The following is a 21,808-nucleotide window of genomic DNA, read 5'->3' as shown; positions in this document are numbered from 1 at the left end:
CCCTTAAACTTCATAACATGTTATCTCCCTCTGCTCTTCTCAAAAGTTTCCCTCTCTATTACAAATACTCCAAGTTTGGCAGTGTAGTGATTTAGGTTCAGTTCCTTTTAATTAATTACAACTATTTGCAACAACTCTTACAATGTTATCAAATTAAAAACCTATATTGTAGATCCTAGATTGAGATTTGGTTTTACACTAGCATAATTGTAATAAAATCCAACAATAACAATGGTCAGGATAGTCCAAAATAGATAGAGTCACTGACTGTAATACATGATATAACTTAGTGCACCTTCTTTTCCTGTAGTAAAACAAATCCTAATTTGAGGGATCTGAGACAACAATGTGTAGAGCTGGATGAACACAGCAGGCCAAGCAGCATCATAGGAGCAGGAAGGCTGACGTTTCGGGTCTGAAGAAGGGTCTAGGTCCGAAACGTCAGCCTTCCTGCTCCTATGATACTGCTTGGCCTGCTGTGTTCATCCAGCTGTACGCCTTGTTATCTCAGATTCTCCAGCATCTGCAGTTCCTACTATCTCTAACTTGAGGAATATTCATTTTAAACTTTTGTCCTCTAATTCTGCAATCACAACTCAAATGCAAAAACTTGTTACATACAACTTAAATACTTAATAATAAACTTTACAAATATTGTACTCAAAATGAAGACATGCCTTTATGAGTGCATATCAAGAAAGCAGAGCATAAACCTTATATTTATGTTAATAATTTGAAAATTGAGGGAGGTACAACCATGCTTTTCCGTCAAGAATCCACATCATGAGCCATGATCTGACATTTATCATATGGCTAATGTCACCATTAAACTTCTTAATCCTTCATAAATAATTTGAACTGTATGATCCGCCATAGCATAGAATTTTACGTTCTCTCACTATCTACACATCTCCTTTGAACTCTGTCATAGAGTCATAGTCACAAAGTCAGACAGCACGGATACAGACCCTTCAGTTCAACCGTTCCATGCCCAACATAATCCCAAACTAAAGTAGTCTCACCTGCCTGCTTCTAGCCCATATCCCTCCAAACCTTTCCTATTTGTGTACCTATTCAAATTTCTTTTAAACATTGTAATTGTGCCCATATCCACCACTTCCTCAGGAAGTTCATTCCACACGCGAACCACCCTCTGTGTAAAAAATTTGTCCCTCATGTCTTTTTCAAATTTCTTTGCTCTCACCTTAAAAATGTGCCCCCTCGTCTTGAAATCCCCCATCCTAGGGAAAAGGCACCTAACATTAACCCTATCTACACCCCACGTGAATTTGTAAACTTATGTAAGGTCACCTCTCAATCTCCTACACTCCAATGAAAAAGTCCTGGCCTATCCAGCCTTTCCTTATAACTTAATTGGTTTCATTTTAGTTTAAAGTTAGAACATTGAAATATCTCCAAGTTATTCCAAATGATACATTGTCAATGAGGTCAAAGTAGCCTACTCCAACTTGATTAACTCTGTTGACAAATAAGTTCACATTTACTGGAACCCTTCCTTGAATAGATTGTACTCATAACATATCTGTTTACTTCAGCACTTCTGCTAATGAAATCTATCATGAGCCAATAAATCTTTAATTTCTCTATATTAAATCTGAGATTTTCCATTGCCATTTTATTAATTTTTCCCATTTCCTTTGAATCTTTAATACCTTAATCACTAAGTAATAGAATTCACTGTCAATGTCAAATAATTTATTAAAAGTACTTTCCTAAATACCGTTAAGTGAAAGAAAATCAGAATTCCACTGGTAACCCCCCTCAAAATGATGTGGAACAGTATAGTCTCATTACTCTCAGGCAAGCTGGGAATTTATGGAAATAAAACCTACTTAACAATTATCCTAGCAGGATTAGATAAGGCTTTATAAGTGTCCTGTGAAAGAAGAAATTATTCAAATAATACTATTATCATTCATGTGGTATAATTCCTGCCGATGCTTCTCTCAAAACCAACTTCTCTGTTATTTGATTGTTCCGTTAAGATGGATCTAAAACAAATTGCAAAACTAGGGCTGCATTGTGGCTCAGTGGTTAGCACTGCTGCCTCACAGTGCAAGGGACCCAGTTTTGATTCCAACCTCAGGCAACTGTCTGTGTGGAGTTTGTACATTCTCCCTGTGTCTGTGTGGGTTTCTGCCGTGTGCTCCAGTTTCCTCCCATCGTCCAAAGATGTGCAAGTTAGGTGGATTGGCCATACAAAATTGCCCACAGTGTTCAGGGATGTGTAGGTTAGGTGCATTAATCATGGGAAATGCAAGGTTAAAAAGGTAGGGCTACGGGTCTGGGAGAGAAGATCTTCAAAAGGTTGGTGTAGACTTGTTGGTTTGCATGGACTGTTTCCACACTGTGGCATTTCTATGATGATTTCTATGAACTATATCCAAAATTGTGTAAGAGGAAGTTACTCTTTCACAGATTAATGGAATTATTTGAGCTGAAATAATGAAAAGCAACATTATATTTGCATTTTTGGGGTTAAACAGATTTCAGGTTGGTGGTCGAGGGTGCTTCAGCACTTTTAGGATGGGAAATTGAGAGCTTCCTTTTGTGTTGTGAAATACATATTTGCTAATGCTTATTCTCATATCTTCCATTCAATCAGTGATTGCAGGAGTTGTGATGTCATTTTGAGGTTGTACAGAACATTGGTTAGGCTGGTTTTGGAGTATTATGCACAGTTTTGGTCATCCTGCTTTAGGAAAGATATTATTAAGTTGGAGATGGTTCAGAAAAGATTTACCAGATGTTGTTGGGACTGCAGGGTTTGAGTTGTAAGGACAGGCTGGATAGGCTGGGATTTTTCTCACTGGAGTGTAAGAGGTTGAGCGGTGACCTTATAGAGGTTTATAAAATCATGAGAGGCATAGGTAAGGTGAATAGCAAGGGTCTTTTCCCTTTGGCGGTGGAGTTCAAAATTGGGGGCATATATTTAAGGTGAGAGGAGAAAGATTTAAAAGGGACCTGAGAGGCAACTTTTTCAAACAGAGTGTGGTTCATATGTAGAATGAACTTGCAGAGGAAGTGATAGGTGCAGGTACAGTTACAACATTTAAAAGACATTTGGATAGGTACATGAATAGGAAAGGTTTAGAGGGATATGGGCCAAATGCAGGCAAGTTGGACTAGTTTTGTTTGTGAAACGTGGTTGGCATGGACGAGTTGGACTGAAGGATCTGTTTCCGTTTTGCATGACTCTATATCAAGATACTCTCCTGAGCCATAAAACGTCACAAAACCACTTAATTGCACAAATATACCTCAGTAGTTAGCCTATCATTCAGAATGAACAAGACTTCCAACATAATGACTCAGATCTTCTGATCTGGGACAGAAACCCTATTGTTTTAGGCTGGGCAGAGCAGTTCTATGTGAGGGTTTGGCAGGTCAGTGATGTGGGGATGTGATATTCATTGTTAGTTGGGAGTTACAGTAGGCTCTCATTTCTCTGACTTATCCTGGATAATTATTGAGGTAAGTGATTTGGACTCCCTGAAGTCTTCAACTCTAACCAAGAGTCGAGTATTTTGTTGAAGGGTTCTAGATACCAGGTAATTGGCCATCAGACATTTCAGCTTCTGCATGGTCCTAACGCACATTTCGCGGGAATTTCAATTATCTAGTCACTAGAAGATCTTAGCCAATACCTCCTGCAAAAAAGAAGTACTGAGATAGGTTCATAAATGTTTGAACTGGGCACACTCTGAAGTTATTCTTTATGTTGCCATTGAGCAAATCACTGATAAAGACATGACAAAGTTATAAAGAATGAGTGATGATGGGCAAATCCACCTACTCTTTAGAGAAATGTCCAAGAGGTTTTCATTTCTCAGACAAATCCAGAAACATTCAAGGGCTACACTTTCAAACGGTTTGAGACCTACTTTAGCACAATTTCAAAATTGTGATCTGAAGGTTGTCTTAGGATCCTGACAGCTCTTGGAATTTTTAAGATTAACAAAGAGATATTGAGGCAGAAAGGGAAGAGAATCTGCAGGCTGGTGCATGTTTGGACACAGCTATTGAGTTCAACTCAAAGCCAAAGAAAGTATGGACTAGATGGTTATACATACCTTTACTCTGATAGTAGTTATTGAGTATGTGAATAAGAAGCTTTTGTTTATTCATTCACGTGATGTGAGATGAACATTTATTTTCCATCCCTGGCTGCTCTTGAGAAAGTGATGGTGTGTTATCTTTTCTTTAATTGCTGCAATCTATTCGTTGTAAGCAAATGCATAATGCTGTGAGGGAGGGAATTCCAGGATTTTGATCCAGGATTTAGTAACACTAAAGGAACGGTGGATATATTTCCAAGTCTAGATGGTGTGTGGCTTGGAGGTGAGTTTGTAGCTGGTGGTGCTCCCATGTATCTGCTGTCCTTGCTCTTTGGCCATTGATCTGGAAGGAGCCTTGCTGAATTGTGGCAATGCATCTTGCAGATGGCTTGCTCATAGCTGCCACTGTGCATCAGTGGAAGGACTTACTGGAAGTCCCAACCTGGAAATTGTGAAGACATCAGCCAAGCAACAGTAAAGAATTGACTGGGAAAGAAGTTCTGGACTCAGCCAGTCCACAGGCAGTGTGCAGGGAGGGCCCGCAGCACGGCAGAGCACCAGAACCAAGACCATAACAGGGTAACGAGCTCCTGAGGCAATTCACAGACAAGTGAAAGAAAGTTAAAAAGCTTGCAACAAGGAATGTGGAAAGTTGCACATTCACTCAGCTGAACCGAAGGGTCTGTTTCCGTTTTGCATGACTCTATGACTCTATATCAAGATACTCTCCAGAGCCATAAAACATCACAAAACTGCTTTATTGCACAAATATACCTCAATAATTAGCCTATCGTTCGAAATGGTGAGTAGAATGAACAAGACTTCCAACATAATGACTCAGATCTTCTGATCAGGGATAGAAACCCTATTGTTTTAGGCTGGGTAGAGCAGTTCTATGTGAGGGTTTGGGAGGTCAGTGATTTGGGGATGTGATATTCATTGTTAGCTGGGAGTAACAGTAGGATGGATGACTGCAGAGTACAGCTTCACACAAAGATGTGAGACTAAAAAAAAGCACAGAAAGAATTCACGAGCAGAAAGCATGAGAGCTAACAGGGGACAGTTACTGCAATCATAGGACCCACTGGTGTGGGGTTTGTCCACCTAGTTTTATAGAGGATCATTAATGCGAGGATAAAGGACATTTCACAGCTGGATCAGCTGAACAAAAAGTTACAAACACACAATAAGAGTCTGTAAATGCTCAAATATTAACACACACTGAGGAAGGTGAATTCTTCTTGGGGGATATAGCATACTCAGCATTCTCAACAGGCAATTTCTGGTGCCCAAGTATAACACACTCACGAGATTCACAAGACAAATGCTTCGTTGTGACATCATGGTTAAGAGCAAGGAAATTAACTTTATTTGAAATAAAGAATCTCCCTCACATCGCATCTTTCAAATTTGACACCACACTTGCAGCCTAACCTTCTTTGAACATTTGATATTCAGCTTAATGTATCTGTTCCTGATGAGGATAAGAATGGATGATTGTTACATTTCAGTTCAATGGCACAGCAATCTGTGTCTCACTCCAGGTCCTGATGTATCTTTTCTAAGCATAGACAAATGTATGATTTTGAATCTAATTTTTTTAGCATAACTATCCACCAAATCTCCACAACAGCAACCATATCACTTGGGCTACAGGCAGATTGGGCAGGAATTTCATTTCTCTTAAAAGAGAGGCTGGAACTAATGGGATAAGAAGACACTCAATGAAGGTGACTAATCTCAAGAGGCCATTCTCAACCTTTGCTTACACTTTCTGGAAAGAGTAGCAGAAAATGGAATGAAAGTCCCACTGATGTTGATAAGTTGGTAGTAGAACAGCAAAAATATATAGGTGCCCTTGCACTTATAACAGCTGAAGAGGAGCTCATAACAGGCCATCCACAAACAAATACCAGCAAATCTTCAGAATTTTCTGCAGTGGGCAAGGTAGCTACAACATCATAAATTCCCTACAGTGTGGAAACAGGCCATTCGGCCCAACAAGACCACTGACCCTCAGAGCATCCCACCCAGACCCATCCCCCTATAATCCACCTAATCTACACATCCCTGAACACAATGGGCAATTTAGCATGGCCAATCCACCAAACCTGCACATCTTTGGACAGTGGGAGGAAGCCGGAGCACCCAGAGGAAACCCACGCAGACACAGGGAGAACGTGCAAACTCCAAACAGACAATCGCCCAAGGGTGGAATCGAGCCCGGGTCCCTAGCACTGTGAGACTAACCACTGTGCCACCATGCTGCCAGTCTCAGATTATCAAGTCAGAAAAGGTTCTTCAGCAAGCATGAAGGTCATCACAGAACTTCAAAACACACATATGAGCATCAAGGCTTCTAACATGGTCGACGGTACTTCATTTCTATTTGCAAATATCAACTATGGATAAAACAAAGGTACGACAACAAGCAAGGAATTTGAAGATGAACGAGATACAGTCACAACAAAACTCCAAACCTCGAATGCATTCCACCGAGCATGCAGCTGGCGATCAGTTATCTAGGAAATAAAGATGCTTAAGTCCAAATTAGGTAATGCTAACATTGAACATTCAAAGATCATCAATTTGCGTAAATAGCTGCTAAGTATTATCAGTGAGCTATGGAAGAAATCAAGGTTTCTTTCAATGTAGAAGCAGAGGTGTAAACTACAGACCTTTTACTGCTGAGGATTACCTTAGAAAAGCTTAAAGTCGAGCATCAAATGAAACATAAATGTATTAAAGTTTGGCAAGCATTGGACTGCTATCAGCAGTCACATGGCTCTATCAAACCTCAGAATCTAAAAAGGGATAATTGCTTAGGAAAATCAAATGGTTGCAGCAGCTACTTAATAAGGTAATAAAAAAATGAAGATCTTCAAAGTTTGCACTCGAATTTCAGTCGCAAACTGGCAAGTTCAGAAGAACAGTAATGACGCAGAATGTGATTGAATACAATTTCTTCATGGACAGATAGAATTGTTAACTATCCATGGACATTGCTTAGAGAAAAACAGGAAGTGACAACCAAAAAATAAAACTTTTTAGGAATATTATGGAAGTCCTGTGCATGAACAGCTCTTTAGAAAGTGGCAAAAGAAAAGCATGAGCTAATGGTGGAAAAAAAGTTCTCTTTTATTTAAATATTCGGAATTTCAAGATCACTTTGAGTCAATAGATGAAGAAAGCATTCTGTTCCAATCAACAAGTGATGATTTTGCATCTGATACTGAAACCTGAGAAGAGAACAAAGATCCTTATTTAAGTTTGCAGAAAACTACCTGGAAAGGTAAGGCATCATTAATAAAAGAGATCAACTACAAAATCATTATGTTCTTTAGAAGAAGGAATTAGAAAAAAATGTGGAGGAAGATGCAGAAATCAAGTCCTCAACATCTAGCTATTTGCAACACAGATGGAATCCATTCAGCCCATCATGTCTATGCTGGTCAACAAAGATCTGACAGCACTAATCACATTTTTCAACTCTTGGTACGTAGCTGTGGAGGATATGGCAATGCAAGTGAATATCTAAATACTGCTTAATTGTTACAACAGTTTTTGCCTCAAGTATCCCTTCAGGCAATGAATTCCAGACTCTCAACACACTCTGAGCAAAATAACCTCTCTGCAATTCTCCTCTCAGCCTTTTACTTCCTACTTTAACTCTATGCTCCCAGTTATGGAAAAACTGCCTTCCTATCCACCCTTTTTATGTCTCTCCTAATCTTACATCGCTCTAACACATCTCCTCTCAACTATGCTGATCCACGGAAAACAACCCAGAAGTACAGAAGGATCTTGGGGTTCAAGTCCATTGCTTTCTGAAAATAGCCATACAAGTAGATAGGGTGGTAAAGAAGGTGTATGGCATGCTTGCCTAATTGGTCAGGGAATTGAGTACATGAGTCAGGATGTCATGCTGCAGCTTTTTAAGATTTGGTTAGGCCACATTTACAGTATTGTGTTCAATTCTGGTCACTACATTACAGGAAGGATGTGGAGGCTTTGTAGAGGGTGCAGAAGAGGTTTATCAGGATGTTGCCTCGATAAGAGGAGTTCAGCTACAAGGAGAAGCTAGAAAAACTCAGGCTGTTTACTGTTGAGCGAACAGACTGAGGGGAGACTTAAATAGGAGTCTATAAAATTATGAGATGCATAGATAGGATTGACAGTCAGAATCTTTTTCCCAGAGTTGAAATGTCTAACACCAGGGGCATGCATTTAAGGTCAGAGGGGGAAAGTTCAAGGGACACATGAGGGGCAAATTTTTATACAGAGTGGTAGATGTCTGGAATGCACTGCCAGGGTGGTGGTAGAGGCAGATACAATATGGCATTTAAGGGACTTTTAGATAAGCACATGAATATGCAAGGAATGGAGGGATATGGACCAATGGCAGGCAGAAGGGATTAGTTTCATTTGGCGTCATGTTTGGGAAAACATCATGGGCTGAAGGGCCTGTTCCTGTGCTGCACAGTTCTATTTTCCATGTCATCCACAAACGTCTTGATCATACCCCCTACATTTACATCCTGATCAGAAATGTAGAGTGCAAACCACAAGGACTCCAGCACTGAGCCCTGCTAAACACCACTGGAAACAGATTTCTAGTCACAGTACATCCCTCTATCATCACCTTCTGCTTTCTGCCCCTCTTCCAATTTTGGATCTGATGTTCTATGAGCTTTTAGTTTCTTGACCAGTCTTCCATCAGGGATGAAATCAAGAGCCTTACTAAAGGCCATGTAGACCATATTAGATGCATTACCCTAATCAACACTCCTGGTCAACTCCCTGAAAAATTCAATTGAATTTGTCAAAAAACACTTCCCTTAACAACTGCTAATTATCTTTGATTAATCAATGTGTCTCAAAATACAGAATATCCTATCCCTCAGAATTCTTTCTAATAACTTCCTCACCACTAAGGTTTGACTGTCCAACATGTAATTTCCTAATTTAACCCCTCCTCTCTATTTAATAATGGGTCAAAATTAGCAGTCCTCCAGGCCATTCGCACCTCACCTTTGACCAAAAAGAAATTGAAACTTATTGCCACGGCCCCTAATATCTCCTTCCTTTCCTCTTTCAATAGCCTGAAATATGTTTCAGATCTGTGAATTTATCCACTTTTATTGGTGTGAAAACCTGCTACTATCTCTCCCTCTCTCTCACAGTCAATATTTCACAGTCCTCCAGCCTGATGTCTATACCTGTGCCATTTCTTTCTATTGTAAAGACCAACTCAAAGTATTCAATAAGGACTGTGGCCATGCCTTTCAGGTCCACACACAGATTACATTTATGGTCCCTAATGGGGCCCAAATCTTTCCCTAGTTATTCTCTTATCTTTGATATGTCTTTAAAATACCCTCTGGTTTTTTTCTTTATATTACCTGCCAATACTTTTTCATACACTCTCTCAGCTTTCCTAATTCCCTTTGAAGAAAATCCAATCATCTGCACTCTTCTTCTATTCCTATACTCACTACCATGCAGCACATTTTATACTCCTCTAGAGACTCTGTTGTATTGAGCTTTCGACATCTGTCATAAGCTTTTCTTTGTTCCTTAATCCAAACATTTATGTCTCTTGACTCCTGGAGTTTTCTGGTCTTAGACCCACCCTTTCTCTTCATGGGAACGTTTTTGCCCTGTGCTCATGCCATTTCCTCTTTGAATGCCTCCCACTGCTCTGACAGAGTTTTACCTGCAAATAGGGTCTCCCAGTCCACTTGGGCCAAATCATATGTTATCTGAGTGAAATTAATCTTCCCCCATCTTTTATTCCCAAGCTATCTTTATCCTTTTCCATAACTGTTCTAACCTGAGTTACAGTAACTACCTCCAAAATGTTCCCTATGACCCATCTTTCACTTGCCTGGACTCATTTCTGAATATTAGGTCCAGAATTGACCCTCCCTTTTCCACCTTTCTACATACTGGCTAAAAGAGTTCTGGATGCAATTTAAGCATTTTGTTCCCTCACGACCATAAAATTATCCCAGTTAGTATTTGATGGGTGTCAGATGGCTCAGATGGTTTGTGATACAGAGTGATGCCAATGTGCGTTCAATTCCCACACCAGCTGATGTTACCATGATGGCCCTAACTTCTCAATTTCTTCTCCTCACCTGAGGCATAGGATTTGGCCATTTATTCCATATCTTCCAGCTTCACACGGCTGCTGCCAGAAAGCTCTACGTCAAGAAGAAAAATTAATGATAGCAATGAGTCCTTAAATCTTATGGTACATCATGATCTTGAATAAAGTCACAAACTCCATGAACCTCACAAAAAAAACTCCTGCATGTTCTGTTCTCAGGGAAGAATGAACAAAGTTATATATATATATATTTTAAGCAGTCTTTCTTAAAAAGTTAGTTTGTTTGCTTACTCATAGGATGTGAGCATTGCTGTCAAGACCAATATTTATTACCAAACCCTAATTGTCCTTAAGAAAGTGTTAATAATCCACCTTCAAGCTTGCTAGGCCATTTCAGTCAATTACGTTTCTGTAGATCCAGAGGCACATTCAACCAAACTGATAAAGAGGGCAGATTTCCTTCCTTATTTAAGCTTAATAAACCAGGTGACTCTTCTCACCAGTAAAATCATTTCATGGTCAGTATGACCATTATTAACTTTTTTTGTTCCAAATTCTTTGTTTATTGTTGACATATTTTACCTAAGCTTTTCATCTTGAACTTATCTGGACATTTCGCAACAATACAAATTCAACGTGAAAGCCAACATTATACTGCAGGAGAGGAGAGTACTGATTGATTGGTAGGAGTGTTGCCATAGATAATGCAGTTATTATTGTCCAGTTGCAGAATCACATCTAATGTTTTGAATGGATTTAGACACTGTATTACAATGTTAGCAAGTGTGTGCTGGTTGGGTGTGGTCAGTATTTTGCTTATTGTGTGTTCATGCTCCTACTATGCAGTAGCAACATGAGTGGTGTTTGCCACTAACAATATGCTGCCATCAAAACAAAAAGAAGTTCTGCCTATCACACAAATGATGAATGTGGTAAATGTATTTCTGTGATGGCATGACACCATGTATGTATGCTGTACATCTCAAAGATTTAGATTTAGACTGGCAGATAGTATCAAATAGCATGCCCCTTTGGCTGTTCACAATCAGAGACCACTTGCTGACCAATCAGCACTCTCTTTTCATGCCGTATAAATAATGTTTTTCCCTTGAATTTGTACTCTGTGAAATTTCTTGATGAATGCCAGATGAAAGTATCAACATAATGTTGCTTTTTCAGCAATACTTAAGCCCTGTACCACCAATGACTATTTTTTGTTTAATTAATTGAATTTAAATTCTGGAGCTAACATTGTGGGATTTGAACTCATGTCCCATTAGGGCCACCACTAACTTAAACAATATACCACCATACTCTTATCATACCCCAAGAGTACACAAGCACTATTAAAAATATTTGTTTCAATGATGTCTACATCTTTCAGTAACAGATATATAATACATTTACCACAAGTCTCCTATTGTATATACATGCAAATTATTTCAGTAAATTTGTCATATTACTCCAATGAGTGATATCTCTCTGGAGACTTCAGTGCAATCTTTTTGATAGCTAAACAATATTGTGTCAGTTGTGACAGATCATCTATGTATGCTTGTTCTTAACACGGTTTGATTCATCCAGTACAGTAGGGCATTTGTCCTGAAGAGATGTCAGATTCTGCAGCTATAACTATTAATAATAAGGTAATTTTGTCCTCCATAATTATACCTTGAATTGAGAATGAACTCCATTAAGCGAGTTAGACCATCTGTGGCACTGTAATTTCAAACATTATTGTTGAAAATAGACTATTTAAGTTTTATCTGAAAACTATGATGCCATTTTAACCAACTGTCTTTTTCAACAATACTCAGATTCATTTGTTCTCTTCACAAAATCTGAAAGTAAATTCCACAAATTAGATTTTTTTAACCAAAAATAGAAATTCTTTATTTCTAAAAGTGATATATAGCAAGATGAAAAATTAATTTATTCACTTGAGCAGCTTAATCTAAAAAGACCAAATGAAATATAAACTATTTGTTCTTCCTTAGCAACAAAATTGCAATAGTGTAACCCATGTAGTTTCCATGGCAACTGTGAAACAGCATTAATAAGGTATATTCAATGTGGTGTGCTTATACCATCTTAAAACCATTTTCTACTTTTAATAGTCAATGGATTTTAGATAAGCATCAGGCAGAAATGGAATAATTTTCTATACGATTGATCAGGTGTTTGTAATTTCCTGCCTCTCTTTCCTTTTAGGCCACTGATCTGTATGATAGACAGCTAGGTCTGAAACTGACAAAGAAGGCAATCAGGTGTAGCATGTATTTAAATAGCGACTATTTATCTTTAATTGTGTTAGGAGGGAGTGAGTAAACCAGGAGGCAGAGTGAACAAGTAAGACAGGGTTGAAAACTCTTAACTTTACTTCTTGGATACAAATACACAGGCTCCACCTATAGTTTAATGAGTAAACATATGGTCACACAGCTTACAAAACAGATGGCCTAGATTTGATTGGCAGTCTATACTTGATTAGTTAATTTCCACTGGAACAGGCTAAAATTGGCTTCTGCTTCAAGAGAGAAAACAACCAGATCTTTCACTCTTTGGCACCATCTACTGGAAGTGAGCATTAGGTTTGAGCAGTTCTAATGCATTCAACAATCATGTAGTTCCAACACCCAAAATCCAGACTCACAAATGAAGATTGATCACTTGGGCAAGAATTTGCAAAGCTGCACATAGCTGTGGAACTCTACCCGATCATGTCACAGTCATCAGGAGATAAAATGAAGGTGAAAGGGGGAAAGTTGGACAAGGGTTAGTGAAAAGTGAGAATATATCAAATATTACAAAATTATTCAAGGATATTACTTTGCTGTCAAAAAGAGATAAATCAAACTCTGCAATAATGTAAAACAAACAATATTGGTTCAGTCATCTGTTATACATCTTTCTTGATTTTCATTACCATTGAGATCATTTCTGGCACACAAGTCTTAACCTTTGTGTGAAATGCACAGCTACAGAAAAACACAGTGTAGTGGGAAGTTATATCATTCAGCTATAGAATACAAAGCAGCCAAAAGATCACTCTATTCAGAACGTATCACTACTTTTGGTAGCTTCTGCATCAGCATTGTCAGCATGTCAATGATGGAAAAATTATCTATTTTTTTTATGCAGCACTAAGGGAGTGGGGAAAAACAGTTAATGCAGAGCGGCTTTGTGTATGTTTTCAGAACAGAAGCATGCCTGAAATTGATAAGCAATTAACTCCATTCATACATTTCTTGCTGCAAGTTGACCCTTTTTTTTGCAGCTTCATTGCCTTCACTATAGTCTCCTCATCCAGTACGGAGGTACTGCTTACCACATAAGCCTACCATTACACACCCCCTGTTGTTATTCACTAACAGTCCCCATTAACAACTACTCACCCTCCCAGCCTGATCGTTAGTACCTCCTTTGTCTGTCCAACTGTCTTTCTCTCTCAGGACCAAAAACAAAGTGCTGGAAAAGCTCAGCAGGTCTGGCAGCATCTGTGAAGGAAAAAACTGAGTTAACATTTCAGGTCCAGTGACCCTTCCTCAGAATGCTTTCTCTCTCTTTGGGTTCTATCTTATCGTTTACTCCCTACCCCACCCACCTTCTTATTTTCTGCATATAAACTGACATTATCCCAGCCACCATCAGTTCTGAGGAAGGGTCACCGGACCCGAAACATTAACACTGCTTTTTCTTTCACAGATGCTGCCAGACCTACTGAGCTTTTCCAGCAAATTTGTTTTTGTTCCTAACTTACAGCATCTGCAGTTCTTTCAGTTTTTACAGAGATACTGCTGCTGTGCCTACTGGGACTGTGTTGGCATGTTCTCTTTGGAGAGAAGAAGGCTAAGGAGAGATCTGATAGAGGTTTTCAGAACCTTGAAAATGCAAAGGTGGCAAGAAACTGGTCATTGAAAATTCTGTGGTATTGATCAGGTTGTCTGGGCTGACTGGATTGGCACTCTTGAGGTGCATGAGTGGCATTCCTGAATAGCTTGCTAGCTTATATGTCAACAGACTGCACCTCTTTAATACAGTTCCCTCCATAACATGGGAGCCTAAGTGAGAAAATGTATACAAAAACTGTCTCTTGGATGTCATGTCATTCACTACCGCAAGCCTTGCTCAACTGTCAGCTTCAGGAGAGTCCTGCTGTTGACTTTGTTAAAACGTCAGCAAGCAATCTATCAGGTGAGTCCATGATGCCTCGATTTAGATGAGACAGAGAAGTCACACAGTAGTCGATTGCCTCTAAAATGGAAAACAAATGTTACATCTTGTCTAAAGTCAGGACAGTTAACTCAGATATCATCCGTTGACGTAGAATTTTTTGATTCAAATCCAATGTCTCCAACATCAGTCGCATACATCAGCATTCACCTTCCCACAAGCTTTTGGGAAGAATTCATTTCCCTGAAGATTCTACAGCATTCATAACAGAAAAATCAGGATATTCCATGCTTGATAGGAAAGGAAGTGAAATAACTCACAGAGGCCGGTATCCTGTCACTATGTCACCCTTTATTTTTACATGGAGTCCTTGATACTGATCCAGCTCCCACAGAGCCAGTTCTCAGACAGAACAGGATGTCTTACATTCCTGTTCTTATCTGTCAGCCAGGGCTCCCTGAATGGATCAGATTAATAGCCCCAATCAGGGAACTCATATTCTATGAGGGTCACCTAGCTGACCTCATTACAATCACTACAGGTAGGCCTCAGAGAAATTATATCTTTGATAATGAAAAAAAAGTCATTTTCAGTATAATCGCTTGAATGGCTTTCTGGGTTTAGGTGGTCTTGATGCCGGCATTATTTTGGTCATCTTAAAAAATCAGACTGTCTTCTATCTAAGGAGCAGTTATCTACTTTCAAAAAGGACAAGCTTGATTTCCAAATTGCTTCCTACAACTTGAATTTAGGTTAGAAATTGACATACTTGACTTGTCTATTGAAAACAGCTGTTCAATCTATGCTTATTTCTTTCACCTTTAAAACTGTTATTCAGTTTAAAGATACTTGTTAAGAACTATTATGCCTTAATCTCTTCAAAATGAATCTCAAATGTTATTAACTCCCTTGAATTTCAGGTCAGTACGTCTCTGCTCATCACTTTTCAATTCCCATGGATCCTTAAATCTCCATCCCATTTTCTCCAACATCAAAGAAAACTGGAACCATTTGCATGGCATTTAAAGTAGGATAACCTGACTTCAATGGATAGACTTAATAGGAGGTATATTCTCTCTGGTCTGCCTTCTCTGCGCACCAGTGAACTGCTTTCAATACCTGGAAGATTATTCAAATAATTAATGCTGCATGTGGAATATTGCAGCACTGTGTCCTATAATTTTTCTTCTATCTAAGGAATATTAGCACTGTTGAAGCTGTCCACAACAACATCCTTATGGCCCCATCTGTGCAACCTTTCCAGCTGCTGCATACTTGCTTTGGTATTTCCCCATGGTACAAGCTGTATTGTAGCATCTCAAGACATCTGGTAGATCAGTAGCACTTGATGTTAAATCGTCAAAGATCTGTGCTTTATATGCTATCAATGATTGGCTGGTCCACAATTTCACTTAATTACCAATTAAATGAGTACAGAAAATTGTTCTTTTGCATTTTGTTAAAGAGTTATTGGAAAGGAGAGGGCACTGTTACTTTTCTATTAAATCTCAAATCCAGTTCACAATTTGTTCTGTTATTTTCAAGTAGTGTCAAATAAAATACAGAACATTACTGAAATGGAAAACAATTGCAGAATTTTGAGGTGCAGAGGAATTTCATTGTTCTGGTGCATGAGACTCAAAAATGTAGTATGCCAATACAGCATGTGATCAAGAAGGCTAATGAGATCCAATCCTTTATAATGAGAGGAATTAAACACAAAAGTAAGGATCTTAATCTTCAGTCATACGGGCATACAAGTCCACATCTTGAATAATATGTGCAGTTTAGATCTCCTTATTTAAGAAATGACGTAAATGCATTGGAGGAGTTTCAAAGGACGTTTATTAGTTTGATTCTTGGAATGAGTAGATTGTCTCATGAGGAGACATTAGGCATGTTGGACTCATTTCCCCTGGAAGAAGAGCAAGGGTGACATGATTGAAATGTATAAAATGCTGAATGGTCTTGATAAGGTGGGCATGGAAGGATGTTTCCTCATGTGAGTCAGTCCAGAACTAGAAAGTACTGTTTCAAAATTAAGGTCACCCATTCAGGACAGAGATGAGGACAATCTTTCTCTCTCAGAATGTTGTGTGACTTTGGAGCTCTCTGCCTTAGAAAGCAGAGGAGGCAGGGTATTTTAATATTTTTAAGACAGAGATGGATATATTTTTGTTAGGCAAGGAATCAAGGGTTATGGGAGGGGTTGGGAGTTGGAATTCAAAACACAAACAGATCAGTCATGATCATATTGAATGGTGGAGCAGATTCAAGAGATTGAAATGTCTACTTCTATTTCATAATTCTCAGCAAAAAATTATTCTGGTCAAAAAAAACGTATCAATGAAAATGATGAACTACCCATTGTTAACAGGAGACAGAGTTGAGATTAATGGGTCTTTCTCAGGTTGAAAGAGAGTAACTAGAGGAGTGCCACAAGAATCATTGAGTCGTAGAGTCATACAAACAGCATGGAAACAGATCAACTAGTCCATTCCAACCATAATCCCAAACTAAACTAGTCTCACCTGCCTGCATTTGGCTCATATGCCCCAAACCTTTCCAATTCATGTACTTATCCAAATGTCTTTTAAATGTTGTATCCGTATCTGCATCTACCACTTCCTCTGGCAGTGCATTCTACCCACGAACGACTCTCTGTGTAAAAATGTTGCCCCTCTTGCCCTTTTTAAAACTTTCTCCTCTCCCCTTAAAAATATGCCTTCTAGTTTTGAACTCCCCTACCTTCGGGAAAATTCACCTTATCAATGCCCTGTATGATTTTATAAACCTGTCACCCCTCAATCTCACATGCTGCAGTGAAATAAGTCCCAGCCTATTTTTATAACTCAAACACTTCATTCCAGGCAACATCCTAGTAAATATTTTCTGAACCCTCTCCAATTTAATTACATCCTTCCTATAGCAGGACGACTAGAACTGCATACAGCATTCCAGAGGAGGCCTCACCAATGTCCTATATAACCTCAACATGATGTCCCAACTCCTATACTCAAAGGTCTGAGCAATGAAGGCAAGTGTGCAAAACCGCCCTGTCAACCTGTGAAGCAAATTTCGAAGAATTATGTATCTGTACCCTGTCTCTGGGGTCCTGGCCAATCCTTATCCCTCAATCAACATCACGAGGAAAGATTACTTGAGCTCTTCTCACACTGCTGTGTGTGGGAGCTTTCTGCATGCAAATTGGCTGCCACATCCTGTATATTACAAAAATGGTTGCACTTCATTGGCCACAAAGTTCTTTGAGATGACCAGTACTGAAAAGGTTCTAGGGTCTCAATTGTTTATTCTCTATATTAACAACTTGGAGGAAAGAAGAGTGTAATGTATTCAAATTTGCTGATGATACAAAAATAGTTAGGAGGGCATGTGATGAGGGCATAAAGAACCTACCAAAGTAATATAGTTCAATTGAGTGGGGATAAAACTCGGCAGATGGAGTTTAGCGTAGGAAAATGTGAGGTTATACACTTTGGTAGAAAGAATCAAAGGCAGGTTATTATTTAAATGTAGACATCCTCCAAACAAAGTGCAGCTCAGAGGGATTTCTGTGTTCTTGTATATGAAATATAATATGTTAGCATGCAGGTGCACCAAGCAATTAAGAAGACAAATGGAACTTTTACCTTTACTGCTAGGGGCTTGGAGTTAAAAAGACAGGGAAGTCTTGTTACAAACGTACTGGGTGTTGGCAAGGTCGCACCAGGAGTACTGTGTGCAGTTTTGGTTCCCATATTTAAGAAAGGATGTAGTGGCATTGGAGGCACTTCAAAAGATGTATGAAGCTGATTCCTGAGATGAAGGGATTGACTTATCAACAATGGCTAAACAGGTTAAGCCTTTTTTCATTCAAGTTTAGGGTTGATCTTATTGAAACATATAGGATTCTAAGGGGATTTGACAAGGCAGATGCTGTGAAGAATTTTTGACGAGTGAATGAATCTCAAATTGGGGACAGAATAAGGGGACACTTATTTAAAATTGAGATGCAAAGGAATTACTTCTTTCATAGGGTAGTAAATGTCTGGAATTCCCTACCACAGAGAGTTGTGGAGGACCTATCACTGAAAGTATTTAAAGAGGACTTAGGTTTTTGAAGCATTAAAGAATTGAGGGCTATGAGGAGCTCACAGGAAAGGGGATTTGAGGCCTGGAGCAGATCAGCTATAATTGTATAGAATAGCAGGACAAGCTTGAGAAACTGGTCTACTCCTGCTCCTATTTCTTATGTTCTGACCCTACTTTGTATGTTCATATGTTCAGTGATTCAATTAGCTCATTTAGATTGATGTTGACATTCATTAATACATTCCACGGCTTCCTATTTCTGAACAGAACAGGTTGGACCATCCAGTCTGACTGGCAAAGTGCAGATCAATAGTTTCCATTAAAAGATTTTTAAATGTTATAACACAAATTTATTCAACTTCTTTCGTAAACACGTGGCTAAGGGAGTGGTGTGGGAAAGAGGGGTTCCATTTCATGGAGCATTGGCATCAGTTTTGGAACCGGAGGGATCTGTACCGATGGGACGGTCTCCACCTGAACCGATCTGGAACCAGTGTTCTTGCGAAAAGGATAAGTAGGGTGGTCACTAGGACTTTAAACTAGTGAGTTGGGGGGAAGGGAAAGGGAAAACGACAGGGAGTATGATGGTAAATAAAAAGGTAAGCAGCAGGTTAGCATGTATGCAGGAGGGTTTAAGTTCAAGGCAGACTATGAAAGAAGCAAAAAGGAAGGAAAACTCCGGAGATATTATCAGAGATGTTGGAAATCATGAGGGTAAGAAAGCTAGCATAAAGGCACTTTACCTGAATGCTCGTAGCATTCGTAAAAGTTTGATGAGTTAACGGCACAAATCATCGCGAATGAATATGATTTGGTAGCCATTACGGAGATATGGTTACAGGATGGTCACGACTGGGAGTTAAATATCCAAGGGTACCAGACTATTTGGAAGGACAGACAGGAAGTTAAGGGAGGTGGTGTAGCTCTGATATTCAAGGACGACATCAGGGCGGTGCTGAGAGATGATGTAGGTTCTATGGAGAATGAGGTTGAATCCATTTGGGTGTAAATTAGAAATTCTAAGAGGGAAATAGTCACTGATAGGCGTAGTCTACAGGCCACCAAATAATAACATCACATTGGGGCGGGCAATAAACAAAGAAATAACTAATGCCTGTAAAAATGGTACGGCAATTATCATGGGGGATTTTAATCTACATGTAGATTGGTCGAACCAGCTCAGTCAGGGTAGCCTTGAGGAGGAGTTCGTTGAGTGTATCCGTGATAGTTTTCTTGAACAGTATATAATGGAATCGACGAGGGAGCAAGCTATCCTAGATCTGGTCCTGTGTAATGAGACAGGAATAATTAATGACCTCATAGTTAGGGATCCTCTTGGAAGGAGTGATCACAGTATGGTTGAATTTAGAATACAGATGGAGAGTGTGAAGATAAAATCCAATACCAGGGTCCTGTGCTTGAACAAGGGGAACTACAATAGAATGAGGGAGGACTTGGCTAAAGTAGACTGGAAACAAAGATTTTATGGTGGGACAGTTGACGAGCAGTGGAGGAATTTCAAAGCAATTTTTCAAAGTGCTCAGCAAAAGTATATTCCAGTGAAAAGGAAGGACTGTGAGAAAAGGGGTAATCTGCCATGGGTGTCTAAAGAAATAAGGGAGGCTATCAAATTGAAACAGAAGGCATACAAAGTGGCCAAAAACAGCATGAAACTAGAAGATTGGGAAAACCTTAAACGTCAACAGAATGCCACAAAAAGAGCTATAAAGAAAAGTAAGATAGAACATGAGAAAAAACTAGCACAGGATATAAAGACAGATAGCAAAAGTTTCTATAAATATATAAAACGAAAAAGAGTGGCTAAAGTAAACGTTGGCCCTTTAGAGCATGAGAAGGGGAATTTAGTTATGGGATATGATGAAATGGCCGAAGCATTGAACAGGTATTTTGTATCGGTCTTCACAGTGGAGGACACTAATAACATGCCAGTAATAGACAAAGAGACGAAGGTAGGTGAGGACCTGGAAACAATCGGAATTACGAAAGAGGTAGTGTTGGGCAAGCTAATGGAGCTAAGGATTGATAAGTCTCCTGGCCCTGATGGAATGCATCCCAGGGTACTATAAGAGATGGTGGGAGAAATAGCAGGTGCACTGGCGATAATTTTCCAAAATTTGCTGGACTCTGGGGCAGTCCCAGCAGATTGGAAAACAGCAAATGTGACGCCACTGTTTAAAAAGGGAAGTAGACAAAAGATGGGGAATTATAGACCGGTTAGCTTAACCTCTGTGGTGGGGAAGATGCTTGAGTCTATTATCAAGGAAGAAATAGCAAGGCATTTTGATAGAAATTGTCCCATTGGGCAGACGCAGCATGTGTTCATGAAGGGCAGGCCATGCTTGACAAATCTTTTGGAATTCTATGAAGACATTACGAGCGAGGTGGACAATGGGGACCCAGTGGATGTGGTGTACCTAGGTTTCCAAAAGGCCTTCGACAAGGTGCCGCACAAGAGGCTACTGCATAAGATAAGTATGCATGGCATTAAGGGTAAAGTATTAGCATGGATAGAGGATTGGTTGACTAACAGGAAGCAAAGATTGGGGATAAATGAGTGCTATTCTAGCTGGCAGTCAGTGACTAGTGGTGTGCCTCAGGGATCGGTGTTGGGACCGCAATTATTTACAATTTATATAGATGATTTGGAGTTGGGGACCACGTGTAGGGTGTCAAAGTTTGCAGATGACACTAAGATGAGTAGCAGAGCAAAGTGTGCAGAGGACTGTGAAACTTTGCAGAGGAACATAGATACATTGAGTGAGTGGGCAAAGGTCTGGCAGATGGAATACGATGTAAATAAATGTGAAGTCATACATTTTGGTAGGAGTAATAGTAAAAAGGATTATTATTTGAATGGTAAAAAGTTGCAGCATGCTGCTATGCAGAGGGACCTAGGTGTCCTTGTGCATGAATCACAGAAGGTAGGTCTGCAGGTACAACAAGTAATTAGGAAGGCAAATAGAATTTTGTCCTTCATTGCTAAAGGGATTGAGTTTAAGAGCAGAGAGGTTATGTTGCAGCTGTACTAGGTGCTGGTGTGGCCACACCTGGAGAACTGTGTGCAGTTTTGGTCTCCTTACTTGAGAAAGAATGTACTGGCACTGGAGGGGGTGCAAAGGAGGTTCACTAGGTTGATTCCAGAGTTGAGGGGGTTGGTTTATGAGGAGAGACTGAGTAGATTGGGATTATATTCATTGGAATTCAGAAGATTGAGGGGGGATCTTATAGAAACATATAAAATTATGAAGGGAATAGATAAGATAGAAGTAGAGAGGATGTTTCCGCTGGCAGGTGAAGCTAGGACAAGAGGGCATAGCCTCAAGATTAGAGG

The sequence above is a fragment of the Rhincodon typus genome, chromosome 12, assembly GCF_021869965.1.
Source record: "Rhincodon typus isolate 14 chromosome 12, sRhiTyp1.1, whole genome shotgun sequence".
Taxonomy (NCBI): Eukaryota; Metazoa; Chordata; class Chondrichthyes; order Orectolobiformes; family Rhincodontidae; genus Rhincodon; species Rhincodon typus.
Note: the sequence above shows the minus strand (reverse complement) of the source record.